The sequence below is a fragment of the Rhinichthys klamathensis genome, unplaced genomic scaffold, assembly GCF_029890125.1.
Source record: "Rhinichthys klamathensis goyatoka isolate OS25496 unplaced genomic scaffold, OSU_Roscu_1.1 h1tg000021l_1, whole genome shotgun sequence".
NCBI lineage: Eukaryota > Metazoa > Chordata > Actinopteri > Cypriniformes > Leuciscidae > Rhinichthys > Rhinichthys klamathensis.
This window is the reverse complement of record NW_026606572.1, coordinates 413883-420002: the sequence shown is the minus strand read 5'-3', so window position 1 is coordinate 420002 and position 6120 is coordinate 413883.

Genomic DNA, 6120 nt, shown 5'->3' with positions numbered 1-6120 from the left:
CAGAACTGAAGCAACCAAAACAATGTTCTTCCGTTCTCTTTCAACAGATAGAGTGCCACAAGTTGCATACAGCTTGATTTGTAAAAAAAAAAAAAAAAATCTGTGTAGGCCTAGCCTACTCACTTTAAAAATTATTTTTAAATGTTGTTTATATGTTTATGTGGTGTTTTTACAAGACAAACCATGTAGTCATAAGTAAGCACCATTGCTGAGTATTTTCTCCTTAAAACTCCAGTGAACCAAAGACAGTCTCAAAAAACGCATTTTGAAATTGCTGGTGTTTCTGACGTCACAAACTACCCTTGTAATCAATCAGGTCAACCTGTGATAGGAAATAATTTCTATCTGAAAAGAATAAGCAATCACAAGCTGACATCAATATTTTATTTGAATTACAAGCTGAATTGGACAATAAAAATTTGGCACAGGCTGTTATTCGTTTTAGGCGAAAATGGATAGAGCATGGTGAAAGGAATATGAAAAAATTTCATAATTTAGAAAAAAGAAATGTTAGTGTTAACAGTATATATAAACTTAAAATTAATGAACAGATCTCTGAAGACCCCCCCAAAATTTCTAATTTTGTGGAAGAATTTGATAAAAAAAAAACTATACCCCGAACAGCATGTGAGATATATTTTTTCTTGAGAAAAATTAACATGCAGGCTATCGACTGTAGCCTACCTAATATTTATCCAAATGAGTCAATATTGAATCAAGATTGAAATCCAAGAATTGAATTGAAATCGTGAAAATTGTGTTAAGCAATAATACAAACAGTAGCCTACCAGTCATTGTACCATGTAAACATTGTTACAGTAGTGGGCAGTAGTGAACCTCATAAGCAATCAATGTTTAAAAAACAGGTTTTGTTCAACGTTGTTGATATTATAGTAATGATACATTTTTCAGATGCCTGATTCACTGCCCTGCAACACTAAATACTTTTGGAATGACCATTTTGGAAATATTAATTGGAGATTGATTTGGACTTATAATAACAAATACTGTATCAATAATAACGTTTATGAAATATACTTTAAAACTATACATAAAATGTATCCAACAAACCAGTTTCTAAAAATATATAAAAAATGACCTTTCTGAATCCTGTGTAGCCTATTTTGTAAAAAGGATACTGAAACTATTTTGCATCTTTTCCTTGAATGTATGCATGTTAAATTCCTTTGGATTGATGTGGAATATTTATTTAATATGTTAAGTGGAATTAAAGTTCACATAGAGAAAGAGATGTGATTTTTTATTTTGACAAAAAAAGATATAGTCAAGAGTCACGTTTTTATGTGTAAATCTTATTATATTACTGGTAAGTTTTATACACAAATGTAAATGGTCTGAAAGGATACCCAACATCTACCATTTTAAGGCTGACATGAAGATTTACTTTGAAACATTGCAAGGACTTTCAAACCGCAAAGCAACCAGAACTATGGACATCTACAAAGAATTAAATTCCTCTTCTTTATTTTGATTATACACGTATACCTCTCTCCATATGTTTTCTTTTTTTCCCCTTAGTGTGTGAATCGGTTACCTTTAATGTTCTTCATGGCTTATGATGCTATGGAATCATTTAGACTATTATATGTGAAACATTTGTATCTATTGTACATTATTACATGTATAATAAAAAAATTATAATAAAAAAAAAAGGTCAACGTGTGATCATTAACAAGTGGCTCTCTGAGCTGGTGTGAGTGAGTGGAGGCAGGGCTAATTTGCATATTCATAGAAGCGTGTATACTAAATGAGGCAAGGGTGTAGAGTTACGTTCAAACTATTTTAAGGCATGAAAAACATTTATTATTATACAATTATTGACTACATAAGGGCCTTTAACATCTTTAAATTACAATACATTTTTTTATTCAGTTTATAAGGCATAACGGGAATAACCCTAACATAATGTGAGAACTTCTGGTACACATGATGGCAGAATAAAGAATTCATGAAGGTGAGTGAGTTGTGGGCGATGAGGTGGCAAAATGAACAGACGGGGTTCAGCGCTGGAGTCATTCAGGGGAAGCGTGTGATTCCCTGCGGCAAATCAAATGAATCATCCGTTAAACTGTAATGACCCGAGCTCTGAAACACACTCATTATACTCAATTATATTCATGTATGAATTCACCCACCATGGAATACTTATCCTTCCAAACATAGACTCTGTATTTGTATCTGTTTTGTTGCCATTGACTGACTGCCACCTGTCTGTGTGTGTGTGCACTGATGATGTCACCTGCACATGGACACTCAAAGCACTCGATGACTCACACCGACTTCTTAAGATGAAACCGGTGTCTGTGTGGCTGTATAATATCATATTACCTACAGCTCGACTGGTCATTTATTAATTTATTTAGTAAAAAGTAGCTTCCACTCTTCTGAAAAGGGTTTTCAACAAGATTTGGGAGTTTTTGGTTTCTGTGGGAATTTTTGCCCATTCATCCTGAGCATTTGTGAGGTCAGGCACTGATGTTGGAAGAGAAGGCCTGGCTCACAATTTCCGTTCCAGTTAAACCCAAAGATGTTGGATGGGGTTGAGGGCAGGTCTCTGTGATGACCAGTCAAGATCTTCCACACAAATCTCATCCAACCATATCTTTATAGACCGTGGTTTGTGCACTATTCCCCAAACTGGAATAGAAAAGGGCCTTCCCCTAACTGTTCCCACAAAGTTGGAAGCATAGCATTGTCCAATAAGTCATATATGGTGTGCTGAAGCATTATGATTTCCCTTCACTGGAAGTAAGGGGAATAGCCTGAAAAACAGCCCCACACCATTATCCCCCCTCCACCAAATTTTACAGGCACAATGCAGTCAGACAGGTCAAGTTCAACTGGTTTCTGCCAAACCCAGACTCACCCATCAGACTTCCAAACAGAGAAGCGTGATTCGTCACTCCACAGAACACATTTCCACTTCTCCAGAGTCCAGTGGCGGCGTACTTTAAAGGTGAACTAAGTAACTTTTTTACCTTAACTGAACAGCTTTGGAGTGTTGAATGGTGGTCGTCTCGCACCCCCCTGGTGCCTGTGAGCCGCAAAACCACCCTTGCAACTTTGGGCCGGCGGGCCGCCGCCCTCAGTGTTAGGAAGTATCGTGTGATATCAGGTATCGCGAGGTAACGAATTGCTTTACGGCAAAAAACAGATATGATAAAATTATGATAAAATGAGCATCAAACAGAAATAACCCGGCGCCGTATACATGTGGTGTTCGAGGCGCACATACAATACAGACTGCCGACAGTTAAACAGGGCGCGCGCAACTCTTAAAGGGGCCATACCTTATTTCCACTCGTTACAGCGTCCATCCTACTGAACAGGTATGGTGTACAGGGGGAGGGGATCCGGCCGTGAGTGCGAGACATCTCTGCGTGAGTGCTATTCACGACAGTACAAGTACTCCACAGCGACTCTAGGGGTCGCTGTTTGACAAAAACGGAATTCCTACTTAGTGCTGCTTTAACCTAACCTGGCCCTAGCCAGATGAATTTCGCTCCGCCTAGCTTCACTCACATCCATCTGGAACCTCTTCCATTGAGAGTGATTTCCCTAACCAACTTTATGGTTTAGCCAATCAGGACGCAGGGCGGGAGTTTCATAGATGTGACGTAGTGGAGAAGCGACCGTGAGACTGTTTTGATTCAGACAACAATGGCGGCTCGCATCGAGGAAACAAGCGTTAACATTGATGCTGCTATTTCATCCGTGTTGTCCAATCTACCTAATATTGTTTCATTAAAAGAACATCAGAGAACGGCTCTTATAAGGCTTTTGTTGGTGGAAACGATGTTATATAGATCAGTGCCTTCTCCCGACCGGATTCTTCAGCGTCACGGGTTGGCTTCGGTGTGAGTGGTTGAAATAGCACGTCGATAAAGATGACAGACAAGTGGCTTATCCAATCATATGCAAGGATTTTTGATAAGGCCCAGCCTTCTGAAACGCCATTTCAATGGATCGGTTCCAGATGGATGTGAGTGAAGCTAGGCGGAGCGAAATTCATCTGGCTAGGGCCAGGTTAGCTTTAACCACTCCATCCGACTGCTTAGCATTGTACTTGGTGATGTGAGGCTTGCATGCTGCTGCCCGGCCATGGAAACCCATTCCGTGAAGCTCCCGCCGCCACAGTTTTTGTGCTGATATTAATGCCAGAGTTAGGAACTCTACAGCGATGGAATCAGCAGAGCGTAGGCGAGTTTTACACACCATGCTCCTCAGCGCTCGGTGAACCGCTCTGTGACTTTACATGGTCTTCTGTTTCACGGCAGAGTTGCTGCTGTTCCTAAACGCTTCCACTTTCCAATAATACGACTCAGAGTAGACCTCGTAATATCTACCAGGGATGAAATTTCTGAAATAACTGACTTATTGTAAAGGTGGCATCAGTACCACGCTTGAATTGATTGAGTTCTTCAGAACGACTCATTTTTTCACAAATGTTTGTAAATGCAAGCCGTGTTTGAAATCGCCCCCTATACCTTCATTCACTATTCCCTACATTACTCCGCTAATACAGTTCACTTGAAGGAGTGAATTCAGACACTGAGTGCGCAGGAAGGGCTGCCGCTTTTGCATAGTTTTTGCTTGCGGTTTAAATAATCATTTGAAACTTAGCAAACTGGCAGCTCCAGTAGTGAACCAGTCAAGGAAACTAGCATATATAAATCTTAATTAAACAACTTAACAATCAATAAAAAAGGAATTTATAGCCTACCTGTGTGATATTACGCTGTACCCACATTGGACCAGCGGTTTGTAAAATGAATGGATGTATGGACGATTCCGCTGCGGACGCAATCTTCTGGTCAGACGGGGGAATTCATTCGGCACGACTCTCACAATGCATTATGGGTATTCTCTAATCGTTGAGCGTACATCGGTTGTACACTCGTTATTGCAGTGCATTGTGGGATTGAATGAGTGCCCTATTTAAGGGCATAGGGAGCGATTTCAGACACAGCCGCTGCATGATTTTATACACCTGTGGCAATGGGTCTGATTGAAACACCTGAATTCAAGAATTAAGTGGTGTGTCCCAATCATTTCTGTCCATATAGTGTGTGTAGTTTTTTGCACCGTCACAAAAAAAGAAAGATTTCATCCCTTGTGTCTGCTTTATTCAAAATGTCCTATGTGTACACACAGCAACATAATACAGATAATTCCCAAATCTCTATTTGTTCCACAGGATTCTGTAAAGTAGCTGACAATAACTTAAAAATGAACACTCCAAAAAACAAATCCCTATACAAAAAAAGCAAATAGAAAAAAGGCACAATGTATTTTATCTCATTACACCAAGGTACTACCCATAAATTATACAGATACAATCACCTAGAGAATGTTGTCCTATAAGGGCAAATGCACACGTGCTAAACGCATGATTACGTAAGAGGTCCAGCTTTACAGCAAACATCTACATGTGCCTCTAGCTCTGCAGAACGACACAATCCCACAGTAATCTGAACATTCAAATAGACACTTTAAATATGTATAGCTGCAGAGGCAGGTGCGGGTCCTAAATGCGCACATACAATTACAGTCAAGGAGACTCTTTTGGTTCGCTCACACTGATTTATATCATACAGACTGATCTTGATGTGAACATTCTGAACCTGGCAACAGAAGCGCTTTTAAATACACTTTATCCTACAGATTAAAAACAAATCAAAATGTTGATATATATTGTATTATTCATATAGAACAGCTTGAATTATGTTTGTATATGAATGTTTAGTAACCAGTGGTCAGAAAAAAACAAATTCCTAATCTTCTTTCATAATAACTCGAAACATAGTGATTATTCATTAAGTCACAGGCCAGCAGTGAAAGTCTCTAATACAGGGGTGTCCAAACTCGGTCCTGGAGGGCCACTGTCCTGCAGAGTTCAGCTCCAACCCCAATTAAACACACCTGAACCAATCAAGTTCTTACTTGGGTTACTAGAAACTTCCAGTCAGGTGTGTTGGGGCAAGTTAGAGCTAAACTCTGCAGGACAGAAGCAGGATTGGACACCCCTGCTCTCATAGCAAAAAAATAAATAAATATAGAAAAAAATAATAATAATTTGTCATATGGCTTAATCACCTA